This window comes from Trachemys scripta, chromosome 21 (genome assembly GCF_013100865.1).
Source record: "Trachemys scripta elegans isolate TJP31775 chromosome 21, CAS_Tse_1.0, whole genome shotgun sequence".
Taxonomy (NCBI): Eukaryota; Metazoa; Chordata; order Testudines; family Emydidae; genus Trachemys; species Trachemys scripta.
The window spans coordinates 17,779,805-17,798,709 of NC_048318.1; the positions used below are offsets into that span (position 1 = coordinate 17,779,805).

Genomic DNA, 18,905 nt, shown 5'->3' on the forward strand with positions numbered 1-18,905 from the left:
GAATATATTATCTGACAAATACTACAGCTGAGACCTACCCCAGCCCCAGTGGGCCGAGTTCCCACTCGGTCACTCAGGATTACACCAGCCTGACTCCACGGAAGTCAGTACAGCCTGACTCTCATTTACTCTGGAGCCACTCCACACCCTCTGGCACCACAGCAACCTTAGTATAAACAGACATCAGGCGCTGGGGAGCTCAGTGAAGCAGCAACTGCAGACTCGGGCCCAGGCACTGCTGTGACATCACGTGTCACGAACCCTATTGCAGCCTGTAATCACACCGCTTTTCACCAAACCCCGCTCACCTTCACAGCCCACACGGTCCTGGGGTGCTCACCACGCAGGAGGCAGCAAGGACATGGGGAATGGGTTTTAACCAGGCTGCACCTTCGCGAGTCAAATTACACTCACGATTCCCGGCGGGGGCTGGCCCTGCGCAGTCACTCGCACCCCACTGAGCCTGTCAATTCTCAGCGGGCGCCCACCACAGAGGGAGCCAATCACCCCACTGGGAGGTTCTCTGGGCACCTCCAGCCGCCCGGCACCATCCCTCCCCCTTTCAGACCTCAACCCCCACCCCCCGGGAACCCCCTGGGTAGCATCCCAACCCCTGGTTTGCTTCTGCCCCCAGAGCCCTAGCACGATGCTGGGGATCCGTCGTGTAAGGAGGTGCCCTTGGGATGCCCGCCATGTTACCTTTTAGGATCTAGGGCCTAAATCAGATCATTCCTTCACTGGGCTGACGACTCTTCCACAGGGCCAGACTGTGCCTTCCAGGAGGGGGAGATTCCCAGACCGCCTGTTGCCCAGAACCCAACCCCTGGGCTGTGCTGCGAGGAAGACAAAAAAACCTGACCTGCCTCACCAATCTGGAGATCTGGGGGAAATTCCTTCCCAGCCCCAAAGCAGTGACTCGACCTAGATAATGGGCTGACTGCTGGAATCCAGCCAATGAGACATGGCCCTGAGCACAGGGCTCCTAACATGGCTCCCAATCTCGTGCCAAACCCAGAAATCCTGTGCAGGCTGGAAATCTCATGGGACCCGGCCCATGCTGTCCTTTTTGCCCTCCTCCATCACCAGAGCCCCCAAGCTCACCCTAGCTAGGCTCAGAGCCTCCCATAGATTTCAAAGCAGCTGCCTGCCTGACACAGGTAAGCAGGATTTGTACCCTTGCTTGTACATAGGTATTTTGCTTTTGATGGAGGAAAATTGTTCAGTCGTGAATCGGTCATTATCTCGGTTTGCTCTGGGCAAGCTACAAAAACAACAGTATCTAACAAGTAGAATTATCCCTCTAAAGTCTCCTATGCTGGTATCTCATTAATGACCTAAAAATTGCTACAAGATAACACTTTCCATTTCACCAGCCTGTTAGCTCAACATTTGCAAAGTGACCAGCTTGTCTCATATGGAACATTGTGATACCACTTCCCACCCCTGCCCTGCCTCTACTGTCTTTGCAAAAGGAGGAAAAAACACTATTCAAACTTCAGCTGATAACGCTTAATGGTCATAGATGTTTTCTCATCTTCAAAGCACTTTGCAAACATTACTTATAAGCCATTTGCAGATGCAAACTGTACACACGCATGCACGGCAATGTAATTAAATACATGCACACCCAACACTCCCTGAGTGCATATATGATACACACACTATATACCTCACGTGTGTGTGTGTGTGTGTATACACACACACACACACACACACACAGTAAGCCTATGGGAAAATGCTTTCTAACACTATAGACTATAGAGGCAGTTTGTATAAAGGGTTCTGCAGATGAATTAGCTCCTCTTGGGTGCATGGAGAGCAAACCTCCAGCCTCCTGCATGGATATTTGCATCTGGTATCTCACCTCTAGCCTTTCTGGGACCGGCATAATGCTTTGCACTGGAAGTACCTGTGAATTAACACTAGCATTTCCTACACCCATTCCCAGCCTTTCCCTCCCAACAGCCCTAAATCTAACAGCACATCACCACCAACCTGCAATCCTCTCGCCAAAAGTCCCTGGCGCTTTTTCTATTTCAGGGATTTGCAATTTGCATCTGACCTCCTAATTTTCACCTTCCCCAGCAGTACCGAGGGGGAGGGAGTGCTCAGCCCTGGTGCTATCGTTCCTCCCTCTCAGAAACCATTTGGGGCCCCACTGTGATCCAGTTCGCTCCCCTGGAGTTACTCCGGGTTGCACTGAGAGCACGATCAGCTCCTCTGCTTACCAAGGACCCAATTCCATTCTCCCGCTAGCGGATACAGATGGGGAAGAGCTCAAGGGGAGGAGTCAAAGGAAGCAGGATTATCCTCCTTCCAGAGAGAGAACTCGCAGAGTCGTTATTTTGGACTATAAATAAGCCAGTGGCTCTCCAGGAATGTGAACAGCTGTGCTCTGATCCTGGCCGTTAGAAGGCAACGGGGGGCAGGTGACTGGCTTTTGCTGAGCATGGTTCCAGGAGCCCTTTAAAAACCAGAAATACGGGAGAGCACCTGAGCACAGAGCTCCGCCAGCACGCAATGAAAGAGAGCGGCCGAGACAGAAAAACTACCACAGCCTGACCCCTTCGCCGTCCCAGACACAGGCAGTTCCATGCTCTCCGTTCTCCCCACCCCTCCCCAGCATCTCTCTGTGCGCACACACCACAAAGTCACACTGCTCCTGGCGGGACGCTTGCTCCACTGCTGCCACTGTGAACCAGGCCGATAGTTTTCTACTTGATCTTTTTAGAAGTCTGAAGTTTATCTTTAAAAAAACAACAACAACAACGCTGCTGTGGCCTGAAGTCCCATCCGGGCTCCATGCTGGATCCCTTCCATCCTCCTGTGAGTCCCTCTCTAGGCTCCCGGTGGGGTCCATGCTCCTAGTAACTTTCCATTACTCTCGCACACCCCTGCCTTCGGACGAGAGGAGCAAGTGTCTTCTCCCAGCACTCCCAAGGAGGGTTATTTTGAATCGATGATTGTTGAGTGCTGATCGCTCAGTGCCTCGGGCCCAGCAGAGACGTGACAAGCCGGCTAACTCACGGTGGATGCACGTACACAGAGGCTTTCCATGACAGTCGTTTTATAGTCAAGCACAATGCAGAAGTGGGATAGCCAGAACCCCGTTTGTCACAGATTAACCACGTGCTCCGGGCCTGGTTCTGCCCTGCCCCAGCCATGCACACCACTGCAGAGTAGGCTCAAACCTCTAGCAAATCAGCAAGGTGCAGGGTTGAGTCCCCAAGCAGCAGGCCTGCGGCACCGTGGGTCCTATGTGCCCAGTTACCCCCCCACACCCTTCTACTTTCCCACCCATTAGCACCGGGCTGCCCTGCGAATCAGCTTCCCTATATCCGTTACACAGACTAGCCACAGATATATGGGGGGCGGGAGGTGACATGGGGGATCAGGCAGCACATGCGTTCGGGGAGACACTGTTTGTTTAGATTCATGCCACTCTGTGGTTCAGCTGAGCCAGTTACAGATGAAATGAAAAAGGGCTTCAGTTCTCAGGAGCGATCTCTTCAGGCTGAGTCGGTACAGCCAGCATGCTGCAAGACAAGTGTCCCACATGGAAAATGAACAATCCGGCCTTGTGTTCCTGCTACACAATCAGTGATGTATGTCTGGGGGGGGGGGGGGGGGTTTGCAGCATAAGACAGCCCCATCGCTGGTAACAAAATGATTTCTAGAGAACAAAGCTCTGGGAGAGAATGACATGCTGGGTCACATTTTCTGAAGCAAACTCTACAATGATGCCAGATATTTTGCATATGCAAATAGCTTCATGCAATTTGTCATGCTCATGTAATTGCATGTGAAGATCAGGCTGGTCTCACTACATGATCTGCACACTAACAGTCTGCGTGCGCACACACACACAAGCTGTTTTGCACATAGAAACAGGTTTGGACAAAGACTCATGAATACAAAACCATGAGTGCAACCTTTGGGGCCTCTTGGAAAATCTGTCCCATTGTGTCAAGCCCCTGAGATCCAGGGGACACTGAGCTCCAAGAAGATGCAAGTTGTTAGCAGCAGAGGGGGGACGCAAATGAGACTGTCGAATCAAATGGCACCTCCCTTCCCTATCACTCACTTGCACAAGGAATGAGATTTTACTACCTTATGCTCCCAGATTTGGGCCTTGGTGTATCTTTGTGCACTGAGTTGACGACCCCTATTATTTCCCAAGTGATTACAGCACACCGTATTTTGCATAGTAGCAGGTGCATCCAGGTTAGGGTTGAAGGTGCTGACGTGGGGAACATGTCCATATTCACACGGCTGAGCCTTAGAGCAGGGAGTAGGTAGGTACCTGTCAATCTTGTGGCAGGCCAGCATTGTGTTGAGGGCCTCGGCCAGGAAGCAAAGAAATGCTTCATATGGTTTCACATGTTTTCTCATCCCGTCTCTCACCACACAAGTAACTGAACTACAGGGTGGTACGTACCTGCAGACCCACGTCAGGAAGCTCTGGCAGACAAAGACCACACAAGACTGACTGGCTGTAAGCTGACGCTAGACAAATTCAGACTAGAAATAAGGCACACGTTTTAGTAGGGTAATTAACCACGGGAACACCTTACCAAGGGACGCGGACATTACCTGAAGTCTTTAAATCGAGACTGGCTGTCTCTCCGGACGTTCTGTCCTACCTCAGCCAGCGGTTCTGGGCCTGATGCAGGAATCCCTGAGGAGGTTCCCTGCCGGTGCTAGGCAGGAGGTCAGACTGGACCCTTCTGGCCTTACAGTCTACACATCTATGCTGTGCCTGGCAAGCCCAGGGGGAATCACTCTGGTTTGTGACACCGCCAGAGCCCTGAAATGGCTCCATGGAAATGGTCAGGTCAGTTCCCACCCAGTTTCTAACTCGAACCCACTGACATTTCAACCTCCCCAGACCGTTCCAGTCAGAATTATGGCTTTAGCTGGTAAGGGGAAAGACCCGAGAGGAGCTAGACAGAGTGACAAGTAAGGATCAGTTATTTAATACGGACATAAATAAATGACATAAATAAACAAGACGTGCCCATCACCAACCTGGTCACTTTGCTTGTATGTTGCATCCTTCCCCCCACCCCTATCTGTCTTTGTTTTTTTAGACTGCAAGCTCTCCAGGGCTGGGCTGTGTCTCCCTATCTCATTGTAGAGAACCCAGTCCAATGGGCCCCGATCCTGACTGGGGCACTGCCAATAAATAATATTAATAGGTGGAACCCAGGCAAAGCTAAGTGGTTTCTGCCCTTACACGTAATGGCTTCCGTTTGTGGTTTGAATCCAAAACTCCAAATGAAACGTGGGGGCTGATGCAAGCCTAGGCCAGGCAGAACCAAGAGGTCAGATATTGAACTAAAACCTGGGGAGATCTCTGCAAGGCTGTGGGGCACACACACCCCCTGGGCGAGCGCGTGCACCCACTTACACCAGCCTTAAGTTTGGTCCCAGTAGGTCCAATCACAGTCACAGCGTTGCTACATTGTGGTTTGTGCATTTGAAAGGCAACATGCGATTTTAATAAAAAACATCAGTTAACCTCACACAGAAACTGTGTCTTGGCCCGTTTGCAGTAAACCCTCTAGGACAAGAGAACACTTGATTAGATACTTGCAATTTGATTGTAAATTAAAACGATCTGGGGTGCGGGGGGGAGGGGGAGCACGCCTAAAGGACAGGACTAGGTCAGCACAAGTAATTCATCCCTACAGAGTGCCCTTGCGTGCCAGGTTTACACCCACGTAACTGAGTGCAGAACAGTTGTCTTCTGCCACGTACACAGTCAAGGTCAGCGCCTTTGCACGCTGTGGTTGTATTGGCTGAAACACTGGGGAGGTTGGGTTCTTTGGCTAACACACTGTGGAGATTGGGTTCTTTCCAACAGTTGTATTTTACAGTTTGAGGCACAGCCGCTGGTAACTTTACAGCTCTGGAACGCGGGCCAGTCTCTTACGCGTGGCTAGCAGCGAGGTTTTGCTACACGCATTAAGTGCACAGCTCGCTCTCAGTTGCCTGGGGGATCGCCAGAAGAGCTGCAACGTTTTTTTTTTTAAGTCAGAGATTTTTGTGAGGATTTCCTCTTCCTCCTGCTTGTGCGGCCGTTCAGACTCGCTAGCTCAGCATCCCGGCGAGGCCAGAGCCAAAGCTCACTCAAGTCAATGGACTCCAGTTTTCACAACGACAGCAGAAGCCCTAAGGACAGCTGGCAGAATCAAAGGAGCAGACTTCCCTACCCGAGCAGTCCCTTTAAACCGCAGGCTGTGTGACCAGTGGGGACTGTGGCTTTTGAGAGACTCCATGTCACAGGACTGCCGTCAGCAGCACATTATGAATGAATTTAGTTTATATATCGGTGACGGGCCAAATCCCAAAGGGCGTACGGTCAGATTTTACTCAGTCCTGGCTGGGGCAAAGCTCCCATGCACTGCGTGTAAACACTGAGAAAGGGCTTCTGAAATGTTTTTTACTGAAGCAAACACTCCCCCGGGCTTGTGCAATGGGCACATACTGGATAAATACTGACATACATAACTATCTCCCCGGTTTGTCTGACCTCACCGCAGCCAGGAAGGAGGGCTTGGGAAAAGACCACGTGGGTTTAAGCAGTGTACACTTTGTATTGCAACCCTAGGGAGCAGCCCAGCTCTGGTAACCCTACACCAATCTGGACTGGCTCTGACAAATGGGAAAAACTGTTTTCTAACATTTTTTGTGCCTCTTTTCTCCATTTGGTTCCTGGGGGGTTGGTGCCAGAGTTACACTTTTTCATGACATTTAGCAAATTGGGTATTTTTCACATTGAAACGGAACTTAAAATTTCATTGTTCTCACATTAAACGTCATCTTCATACCAATTAAACTGCAGAATTGTCACGGTTCTCACTAGAGAAAGAACGGTATCATTTTGGAGTGAAAAATGAGCCCATTTCTCCCTCAAATGAGTATGTTTGTGTGAAATGTCATGGGCTTTTCATAAAATCAGACTGACAGCTGTTTTTGTGAGACTGGAATAAAATGAGAAAAGCAAAAATGTCAACGGTTGTGCAAACATTTCCTACAGCCCGATTACATTGCACGGCCTCGCACCTTTGGACTAAGATGGCCAAGCCATGGGGCTGTTATTTGCCTACGGTACATGCATCCCTACAGTAGGGCACTGTATAAATCAGGAGAATAGCTGTGGAAGGAGGAGTGTCTGTATTACCTCAGGCAGAACTGCCCCAGCAATCACTGGGTTCTTCAAACTGTAAGTTTAATAAACACCGTTTGTAAATGTTTTCCCCCTCAGTGACACTAAATCTGTAACCATCAAATCTTGCTAAACCGCAAACACACAAATCCCCACCAGTCAGGAAGGCAATGTAGTTCCATCTGACTTTAATCAAAATATGTTTTTTCCCTGTTGTATTATAAATAGAGATCTAGACACACGGGAAAACTGAGCCGAGCTACACCAGATGGACGACATTCTCCTTTCCCTCTCGCCTACAGCCAGCCACAATTTGCAATAGGGCAGTAAAACGTCATTCACTTTTTCCACTGTCATCATCATGGAAACAGCAGGCAAGTAGATTTTGTGCCTGGACTGATAAATGCTTGTAACAATTTTACAACCTGGGCTATACGCAGGTGTGCGTGTACACGCACCAGGATTCCGATGCCATCGCAATCAGTTAGCCACCAGAACACCTTGATATGCCAGTGCAGAACCTTATAATCCACAGTCACCTATGCAGTGATTCTTGCTTTCTGACTATTCATTGGTTCCTTGTGGGAGATAAGAGGGCACAAGGCAGTTGAGAGAGAAAACTCCTTGGCCAAGGCAGCCTTGAGATCACATTTTACAGATCCTGCCAAGAAAGTGTGGAAGCGTTCATTGGCTTGGGTTTGGTCCAGGGGGCAGAATACAGGGGTGCTTTGGGGGACAATATCTTACCAGAAACAAACCAGGGCACTCCGCAAATAGGATCTAATCCAAAGCCCATTGGAGCCAATGGAAAGATTCTTGTTGACTTCAGTGGCCTTTGCATCAGGCCCTTCCATTTGCAGTGTGACACTACAGCCAGCATTTGTAAGGACCAACTTCTCCTGTGCTCACCACGCCCAATCACCAGTAATCCGGACGACCTTTTTATTCATTTAGCTATTTCCATAACACTCATTACGATAGCACCTTCCCCCTAAAATCTCCAGGAGTGAAGATCCTGCCTGTTTCTCTGGAAGGGGCAAGAGGGTTTGTTTGCTTTGCTGTTAATATTAAATCATAGTAACTCACCTTTCTTCATCATCTTTTGCCAACGACTCCCAGGATACCCTGTAGGGCCAGTAAGTACCATTATCCCCATTATACAGATGGGGAAAACTGAGGCTCAGGGAAGTGAAGCAACTTGTTCAAATGTCACACACCATGTCAGTGGCAGAATCAGGAATAGGACCCTGGAGTCCTGGCTTCCAATCCCTAGTTACTGTGACCAAGACAACACAGCCTCCCCATGCTGTCTGCCCTACTTTCAAAAAAAAATCTCACACTCCCTTGCGATAGCATTCACCACAGAAATGAGAGATCGACAATGCTTGTTGGGTCATTCCCATTACTCTCCTTTGTGCTGCAGTAGCCTTAGTCACACATCAGGCCACGCCGTGTATGTTATCCAACCCCGTGCGAACGCAGGGTCAGGAGCTGAGCTGCTGAAGCAAAGCTTGGCCACATGGTGAACAAATCATAGGCCAATCAGGAGGGCTTTGTTTATTGGGCCCCACTTGAGTTTTCTTCAAATTTGACATTTGCAGGAGCCCCTCCCCTTGCTGCAGTGTAGAGCCCTGGCCAGCTACGCAGGGACCTACCAGCCTCCAGCCTGGGCAGCCTTGCTTTCTCACTGGCTTTAGAGCAAGAGGCACCAATGCACCAACCACTGCTGGCTGTTTACTTGGCAGAGGCCTGGCTCCCTCCTCATGCTGAACCACTCAGCCTCCAGGCCTGGAATTTATCCGCTCTCAAACTCGGCCCCCAGCTCACAAAGCAACAGGGTGTGGAAGGATGCATGTGGCCTTGTGAGCAGCACTGGACTGGGACTCGGGAGATCTGGGTTCGATTCCTGCCCCTGACCCGCTGGGTGACCTTGCGCAAGTCACAGTCTTCTCTGTGCCTCTCTCCCAATTGTAAAATAGGGATAACAGTCCTGCCTTTGTAAGTGCTTTAGAGCAGGGGCTGTCTACAGAGCACATGGGGCCAGGGGCCCTGGCTCAGTTAGGGCTTCTGAGTGTTACCATAACCCAAGTGATAAATACACTGTTAGGCGTGTCACTCCATGCAATGCGCGTAGGCTCAGGCTGGCTCTCGGGGAAAGACTATCTGCCTGTACAGGTAAACCTCCAGTTCCTAGTCACCCTTCATCTCTCAGGGAGAGGACAGCACTAGCGAGAGGTTATCTCCACGCTGCACAATCTTCCCCTTCCAGAGGGGAAATCACTACCTAGCATCTGCTCGAAGAGGCTGTGTGGCAGCAGAAGGCTAATGGGGAGCAGGAGGGGAGGACATGTGTTATGTCTGCAATGTCCTTCCTGCAGCTCACCTGTTCATGACCACATAACGAGGGGCCTCTCATCCCAGCACATGGCATGGAGTCATCATCTGCACCAATGCAAAGTCAGGGCAGAGCGCGTGTAAACGCTGCCATTCCGATTTGTGCACACTTTGCACTCACGCCAATGGCAAAACAAGGTGCTGAGCGTGTCTGCTCCGCCGGTGCATTCCCGCCGAAGGCAGCTGGGTTCCGCCGGTGCAAACGAGAGGAGAGTTTGTTGGGACTTGGGGTGTCTCTGAAGACAGGGATGGCTGAGTCAGGAGGAGAGTGGCTCCAGCTCTCTGAGCTAGGCTGTGAATTAGAGGCTGGTCTGGTTAGAACCCCAATGTCTCCTCCACTCCATTCATTTCTCAGCTCTGGCACTTTGGTTCAGGCCTCCAGGAAAGCTGACATTAGAGGCACAAGCCTACATGGGACGGAGGCCAGAGTACACACATACACGCTACCCCGCCTCTCACACAACCACACCAAACCACGCCCAAGGCGGGCAGATATTTTCAACTTTATGATCATGGGCTCACTGCGCTCTCTGTACCTCTAGCCTACATGCCACCCTCAGAACAGCTCTATACCGAACATACTGAAAGTCATAAACCTCTCTCCCCATTTCCTTCTTTCTCCTCCAAAATCCCCCTTGTAATTTTTCATTCTCCTCGCGTTACTGAGACAGGGAGGGGTGAAAGCCAGACAGACAAACACCATCTCTTCTGCAGGCTGATTAGCCTCTTAACAACACTGAAAACTCCTCAAGAACAAGACAGGTGATTTGTAAGAGACTTGAAAAGCATTTTAAACACTTATTTTTAATTGTTTCAAATAGATCAGCCCGTCAAGTCTCAGCCATCAGAATTAACGCTGGGCAGTCACCGTCTTCCTTCAAGAGTCCTCAGGACATCTCCCAAAGCTCAGACCGAGTTAAAATCTCCAATTTCCCCACAAAGCCCCAGAGCCCTTGACAGGGCTGCTCAGTTGCCTGAAGGAAGTACGAGTGTACGTGTGGGAACGGAGATTTGCAGCTATGCATATATGTGCTCTTCTGCCATTTCACTTCAGCATCAATTTGGCTTCTCATGCAATTGTTGTTATTATGTCTCTTGTTCCTAAATGGTAGATTTCCAGCCTACACCCTTGTAACATGCAAGACACCACTCATAACTTTCCAGGTCTGCGCTGATTCATATGCTGGTAGGTTGGGAGACACAAGACAGCTTTTGCTAAGATTAATTTGTCACTTGCAGGCTTGGGATAGCTGCCAAAAGCAGAGGATGCTCAAAGGAATCCTAGTGCTCTTCAGGAGACCCAGGGATCCAAACCTCAATACACTAAGTGATCTAATCTCAGAGGCCACCAGAAGCCGCAAGGATCACTCGTGATCAGGGTCAATCAAGAACAATGAGATCACAAGAATGATCACAGATCACACTAGACAAAATTACCATGAGACTCTGTTCCTCCTCCCCTGGCCCTGAGCCCTATCCTTTTCTAATAAGATCACACAAAACAAATCTTCTGCAGGTTTTTTCCCCTGGCTCTCGGCAATCATGTCCTAACCCATCAAGGAATGGCTGCCAAATCAGTTTGGAGGTATTTGTCTTGGCCCTCGGTCCTCAGCTCGTCAACATGACGTGCATCTCACAACATAGAACCTGGCAGACTGAAGACAGCCAAGCTAGTCTGTTATCCGAGGAGCATCTCAAATGGGATTATCGCTGTGCTAACAGCAGGCTGCATGGAGCAAGCCAGGCTGGGAAATAACAGTGTCCACTGTGAGGGAGAGGAACAGGACAAAGAAAACTTGCCTCTCAACGAAGCCAAACCAAGACATTGTACAATTTGCTGCTGGGAAGTGGAGAATCTGTTTAGGTTGTTTTTCATAAATGTTCCCTCTATTCATTTGTTTCACACCTATCGAGACCATAGTAACGACTATCTTACACAAATACACCTCTACTGCCTCTACCTTTTCCTGATATTCCCCATGTATCTGTTTACTCATCGGTTGCATATTGGCTAGATCCTAGATGGCGAGTTCTCTGGGCTAGGAACTGCTGGTGTCATGCAACAATGGATAAATAATACTAATAAATGTTACCTGATATGATCTGGTCTGTAATATCTATATCCTGGGAAGCAGGGAAGTAAAGGCCTAAGGTATGCTAGGTCTACCCTCTTGCTGATATTGACATTATTGTCTTAGTCAACTGCCTGTCAAAGAATCCACATTCTTGCCACCCCCTCCAAAGTGATTTGCTCTCATTTTAAAAAGAATGGTTGCTTTTAACTGCATGTACATAAACAAAACCAGACAGAGGAGAGAGACAATTCCCCACTCCGTATCCTTAGCATTAATGGCAGCACAGCCAGCATAGAGACAGATACACACGACGCATCTCCTCATTCCTGAGTTCTTCTAGCCGGTTCTGATTATACTCATGCTTTGCACTGTACTCCTCGGGGGAATTCTGCGCCACTGCGCATGCACAGAATTTATGTCACCCACAGATTTATTTGCTTCCCCGCAGAAAAATGAATTCTGACAGGGAAGCAAAGGGAAGCCTCAAGAGCGACCCTCCCGAGCAGTATGTTTCAGGTGCCGGGCAGCCGGCAGAGAGGTAAATCGCTGTGGGGCAGGGGCAGGAGTGGGGAAGACCCGGCTGGTGACTCCTACCCTTGCGCTGGGCTCAGCTGCTAATCCCAGCTGGGCAGGACAGAACTTCCTCTTCCCCTGCACAGCATCGGGGGCTGGGTCGGACTCATCCCCAGATTTCTCCCCCAGCTGCAGGAATCTCTGCAAACTCTCCCCACCCCTGCTTCCTGCATCCATCGCTCCTCAGCTGCAGGGAGAGGGATCCCTGAACAGGGAGCTGCTCCCCCATGCGCCCAACCCCCTTGCATCCAGACCCACTCATACCCAGACCCTCCCACCGAGCCTCACCCCCCACACTCAGAAACACCTCCCCCCGATAAGCTCCCCCCCCCCCGCCCCTGCCCCCCCCCCCCCGAGTCCTCCACACCCAGACCCCCCCCCACTGAGCCCCAACCACCTTCACCTGGACCCCACTGCAGAGTCCCATTACCATTGCACCCAGAACCCTCCAACAAGCCCCTGTGCATCCAGATCCCCCCCGCACCCAGATCCCCCATTGAGCCACCCGCACCCAGATTGCCCCACACAGAACCCTCTCAACCCACACCTGGATCCCCCCACACTAACCCCCTCCACACTTGGATCCTGCCTTTCCGAGCCTGCCTGCCCACACCTGGTGCCCCTGGCACGGAGATGCAGGGCCCTGCAGTGTTTCTGGTCCTTGTGCTGTGTCAGGGTTGGGTACCCCTCACCGCTGAGTCCATGTCCCGGGGAGGGGCTGCATCGTGATCTCCCATCTCTGTGCATCCAGTGGCCTGTGCTCCCCAATGCCAGGTTGGATCCTCTGCATTTATTTGACAAATAAAATCTGCAGAATTTTACAGAATTTTAAAAATTTGGCGCAGAATGCCCTCAGGAGTAGCACTTATTCATGCCCCCGTTTGAGCAAGTGCCAGAACCAGTCCTTGAATAATTTGCAATTATGGAAAGAAACACCATGAGGGCAAACATGTGAGAGGAATAGATTTAAGTTTCTAGTTTGACATATTTAAGAACATAAGAACAGCCAAACTGGGTCAGACCAATGGTCCATGTAGCCCAGTGGCCAGTGCCAGGTGCTTCAGAGGGAATGAACAGAACAGGTAATAATCAAGTGATCCATCCCCTTTCGTCCATTCCCAGCTTTTGGAAAACAGAGCCTAGGGACACTCAGAGCATGGTTTTGCATCCCTGCCCATCCTGGCTAATAGCCATTGATGAACCTATCCTCCATGAAAGTTGTCCCCATTACAGAAGTTTAAACTACTGACAAATTCACACCTATGTGCGATATTTTATCCAGCCCGACATATGTCAAGCAATCACACGTAATTAAAACATAAAAATAAAGCACAAATCTCATAGCAAAAAGATGGCAACCAACACACCCCACATCAGTCAGACTCCTCAGCAAGCCTACAGAGGACATCACAACACTGATGTTGTTTTATACATGTCCCCTCAGCCTGGAATTAGCAACTATTGTCCTTGGTTTGCAGCGTCTAGAACAGCTGTGAATCTAAAACGTTATCTGTCATTCCTCAGCTACTGTTCCCCTGCTGCTCGACTCAAAGCCACGCTGTTATTTCTGCAGAAACATTTTCCATATGGGAACAGGAATTTAATTCTCTGGAGCTTCCCTCTGCTTAATAAGGTTTTCTTTTTGTTTTCAACACAGAGTTAGGTGCTAGTGAAAACAACCTACAGGAGTAGAAATTTCATGACGAGCTGAGAACAGGGCGCACGACGACACCTCCAAACAGGTGGTGTACATTGAAATGGTACAAGGGAATCTCATGTAAGTCATAATCCGCATGCAGCTTTGAAAACATTTCTTCAGAGGCTGCTCTTTCATGTTGTAAAGCTTATACAGATCCAGATATGCCACCTGTCACTGCCCCTCCTGCGAATCACTCCTTCAGGATCTGAACTCCATTGCATGGAGTCAGATTACAATTTTCAGGACTCTTTACTTGAAGATATAGCTAGATATGGATAGGCCCTCCCTTTTCCTCTGCAGGATAAAGTGTTTGATTTGCTTGTATTACTGCAGCTTTATTAAAATATTTAATAACATAAGAAAATGTATTTCAAAATATTTTGATATACACAACTAGATGCTCCTTTGCTCTTCTCCAAATCCACGTGCATTACAACACCCAATTGAACAAGGGGGATTTTTTCCCCCTAAAATCAGATTAAAAGGACTGCTTTCCAGATCTGGCTGTGCATATGGGAACGTATGTGTGAGTGGATGTGAGGGTGTGTAAGTGATGTCTGTGATTGTGAGAAGAGGTGTGTGCACGTGTGTATTGGAGGCTGTCTGTGCATATGTCTGGATGAGTATACAAGGTGTGTGTGTGTGTGAGAGAGAGAGAGACAGAGACTGTGCATGGTGACTGTTTGTGAGAGCGACTGTGTGCGCATGCTCATATGAGTGTATGGAAGCGGATCACACTGTATGTGTGCATTAGAGGATGCCTGAGACTATGCACCTAGCACTGATATCCGTACGGTATCTCTGCCCTGGGGTTGTATGGGTGTGCACACGCTTGTGTGGCTGCCTGTGAAAGAGGGGAGAAGGGGAGCACACAAGACAAGAGCATCCTTCCAGACCAGGCAGGGATAACTGGTATCCAGGCAACCATGTGAGAGAGGGGGAACCATGGTACCAGGGAGTTGGCATGGCAACTACAAGGCAGGTCACGTGCCTGGAATGGAAGGACTCACAATGAAAAGAAGAGACAGAGACATGTGCACACGCAGCGCCAACAAGTAGCCGGGTGGGAGGCAGCCAGGGGGAGGCACCGTGAACAATGGGGTCCTGCAGGCCGCCGGCGCCAAGCACCAGGCGCCCTCCTGTGCCAGCCCAGGCCAAGCTGCTGACAAAGCCCTGCCCTGCCCGCCTCCCAGCCATGCCCCGCGAAGAGACGGGGGTCAGTGCATGCCCCCCAACTCCCAGCCAGGGGTGGGGGAAGCACAATGCATGCTCCCCTAGCCTCCCAAAGGGGGGGGATCCCTGGTGGGAGGGCGCATGGGGGGCCAGGCTGCAGGCTGGACGGGGGGCTAGGGAGGGGCAGGGGCTGTAAATGGCCGGGCTGTCGGGGCACGACACATGGCCAGCCAGGCTCTGGCTGCTCCCATGTAGTTAACTCCCAGGTCACGTCGCCTGGAGCAGAGCAGGGCAGCGCCAGCCACCTCCCCGCCACTTGTAAACAGGCGCGGCTCCGGAGTTCGCTTTACACTCCGCTCTGGGAGGGGGGCTGCCCCCGGGACAGGCAGACCATGGGGGGGGGCGGGGGCGCTTGTTTACGTGTAAGATAAAATAACAGCGAGAGGAGACGGGTTTGGACTGACCCCACCCAGCGGGGTCTGGAACCCGCTTTTCTCCCACCTGCACCCCGAACGCGACGCCCTAGGGTGGGGGCTCTGCTCCCCCCACCTGGCTGCAGGGCTCAGCCCAGGAACGGGGGCGCAGACCCCGCGGCTCCCTGCGCGGCCCCAGAGTAGGGAAGGAGCCGCCCCGAGGTCTGGGCGTGCGGCGCCTTCTCCAGCCCAGCCCCACCGCCTGCCCCGCAGCCCCGGCGGCAGCTGGAGCCCGACGCCCCGGGCAGGAGAACAGCAGCGAACCGGGGGACACGCGGGCAGAACCGCCCCGGACCCCTCCCCGCTCCGAGCTCCCGCCGGGAAACTTTCCCCCGCCCGGCCCCTTACCTCCAGTCCCGAGCCGAGCCCAGGGGAAGAGACGGGGCCGTGGGGGCTCTGCTGACCGCCTCCGCTCCGGGCAGAGAAGCCCCCCGAGTCCTGCAGCTGAGCCCTGTTGGAGCGGGAGAGAGCCGGGCTCGGTGAGCTCGTTACACGCGAGCGCCAAGATGCATCGGTGTCAGCTGCCTAATGGCTTCTTGGTGGTTTCAGACACACCTTCCCCGTCCCCCTCTGGCTGGCTGCACCGTGGGCATGGGCATGTTTGTGAGCCTGTGTGAGCGCGGGGCTGTCAGACAACAGGGGGAGGGAAGGTGGATCAAAGGGGAATTTGCAAAGGGGGGAGGGAGGAATTTGCAATAATCTGTTGCTTGACGCGGGGGGGGGGGGAAGAGAGTGTGTGTGAGCGAGAGAGACAGGAGGAAGCAAGAAAAGATGGAAACATTGATTCTCTCCCCTCCCCCTAGGAAAACAGGGACCGGAGCCAAAGGAGGGAGGCAGGAGCTAACCCCAGGCCCTACAGTTATGGGGAAGCTCCAGGGAGCGGTTTGTAGCTGCCCTTGGCGCAGTGGATGGCTTGTTACACACCCCGCAGCCCCTCTTTAATTCAAGCTCGGAGACGCACCTGAGGTTTACTCCACTTAAACCAATGTAGCAGCCGCGTTCACAAACCAGACCATGAATGGCAGGAAAGTGCAGCTGGCCGGCCTGCCTCTGTGCGCACACCCCAGGCTGTGTGTCTCTCTCCAGCGCTGGGAGAAGGGGTGGAGGGGCGAGAGAAGACACTCTGGAGAGCAAAGCAGTAGAGCCCCTCCTCCGGAAAAAAGAAGGATCATTTCACAGGGACTGGAATGGAAAACAACAGCCTTCAGCCCTGTTGCACTGTGGGTCCAGTCTGACTGTAGCCACCTCTGCAGCCTCTCAGGGGTTCCTAGGCGGGCCCTGGGCTGTCTGCGTAATCCTTTGGTTACAACAGTGTGTGAAAGGAAGTGCAAGAACAGCAGTCAGTGGACCCCGTGGCGTGCCCCACTAACTCCACTGACCTCAGTAAGGAATGGGACACCCACCACCCAGGCATGGTGCACATGAAACTCAGTGAAGTCAGTGTATTAAAAACTAAGGCAAGACCATTGCAAATCAACTAATATCCACCCAGCTGTGCGGGTGTGAGAGCAGCACAGACTTCTTGCTCACTAAAAGCCAGGCCCATTACCGTGTTCACAGCAGTGGGACCTGGATTCAGGATTAGAGCTCATGTTGCCGTTTGTAGTAACCTTCCTTCCACCGGGGTCCACAGTCCTTTCCAACCTAAAGCACCCCTGACCTGCTGCCACCTCAGGGGCTGGCAAACAAGGGGAGTAAGAGGAGGAGTGTTTTGGTCAAGGACACCCTTCCCCTCCCCTTCTCATACAAAAAGCACAATGGCTTCTTTAAAGCCAAATTACACTCCCCCCCATCCCACTGACAGTATTGGGTTTGCACAGGTTAACTCACCTACACATCTCCGAGGCCCGCCGTCTCTGGGTGCCGCTGTGCTAGATGCAGGATGAACATATAGCAAATGATGGTCCCTTCCCTGAGGAGCTTACGCTATAATTAGCACTAAGGGCAAGTGGTTTCATGACTACATTTCCCAGATGAAAGGGAGGAAATCCAGACCAGGCTGGTGAAGGCTGAGGGTCAGACATTCTGCTTCAGCACCAGCTCGAGGTTAGCTCTGCTAATGAGCACAACTGCTGGATAGGACTTGTGGGACCACGCACAGACCGAAGGTGGCAGCCAGAGGCTCATGAGACACGCTTTGGGATGTTATTTATACCAAGAAAATGACACCAGGGCTGCAAGGAAAAATGGCCCTTTCAGGTAAAGGCTGCATTATGTATGAATGGCTGCAAAGCCACATCCTCTGCCAAGCCTTCCTGATGGCAGCTCCAGCACTTGCTTGTTACATTTCCAAACCATCACCTTTGTGCTTTCTCCCAGGCTGCCCCTCCCGCCTGGCAGGAGCTCCCAGAAACACCCGCAATCGCTAATGAATAAGCCTCCTTCAAATCCCTCCTTTGCCGTGGTGCCTACCAAAAATTTGACAACAGCGAGGCTGCTAGTGTACCAAGACCACTGCCTGGCATATGACCAACATCGTGTCATTGTTTCCTTGTACTCTGCCATCTTTCTGTCACTATCCGACCTCTCTTGTCTTACAGCTAGATTGTAAACTCCTTGGGACAGAGACATTTTGTTCTTTGTGTGTCCAACACCCACCAGGCTGGGGCTCCGGGTCCATAGCTGGGGTTCCTAGCTGCTATGGTAATCCAATAATAAATAGTAATTCATAATTGTCTGATCAGCGTAGGAGGAGAATGGGGACTGGGAGTCAGGTCTCCTGGCTTGTATACCCAGCTCCATCCACTTGCTGTGTGACTCCAAGCAAGCTGCTTTAACCTCTTGGCCTCAGTTTGTCCAGCAGCAAAAAGGATAGGACAGTATCTATTTCACAATGATACGAGCATGGTGAGGCTTAATTTACTGTGTATAAAGTGCTGTGAAATCCTCTGCTAAAAGGAGCATTAGCCCTTGGGATGCTTCAGTAAAAAGTGAATGTTTATAAACTGCTCTGAAAAAGCCCTTTTCAAACTAGACAGCAGATGTGGTTCAGTCCCTCTGGAAAACTGCCCCGATCAGATATCTGGTTTGGAGGTACTGGGAAAAGCAGCCATCAGGGAAATGTTCTGAGGAGCAACTCAGAGGTCAGCAAAACACTTTTGAAAAGAACTTGGTAAATGTTCTATAAGGGCTTTTCTTGCCTAGCCGCTGTCCTAAGACAATGCAGGGTCCAGAGCGAAAGAGGGATTAGGGAGTGTCAGTTCATCTCACTAACATTATGGAATAAACCCGTGAAGAGGGGCTCAGGAAGAGGATTCTTCTTGGGGGCAGTCTGGCTAGACAGCCCAGGAGTGCCTCAAATTCTTCCCCAGGAAATCAGCAAGGGCCAGAGTGGATTTTCAGAAGTG

The 18,905-nt window shown here is 51.2% G+C and overlaps 1 protein-coding gene across 1 annotated transcript in view; it reads right to left on the reverse strand.

Moving 5' to 3' along the window:
- LOC117868712 (FXYD domain-containing ion transport regulator 6-like) overlaps positions 1–16,183 on the reverse strand; it is a 58,530-nt gene extending 42,347 nt beyond the window's left edge. The window contains exon 1 of the mRNA XM_034754906.1: positions 15,907–16,183. The gene's annotated coding sequence lies outside the window, so the exon portion shown is untranslated. The remainder of the gene's footprint in view (positions 1–15,906) is intronic.
- Between the last annotated feature and the right edge of the window lie 2,722 nt (positions 16,184–18,905).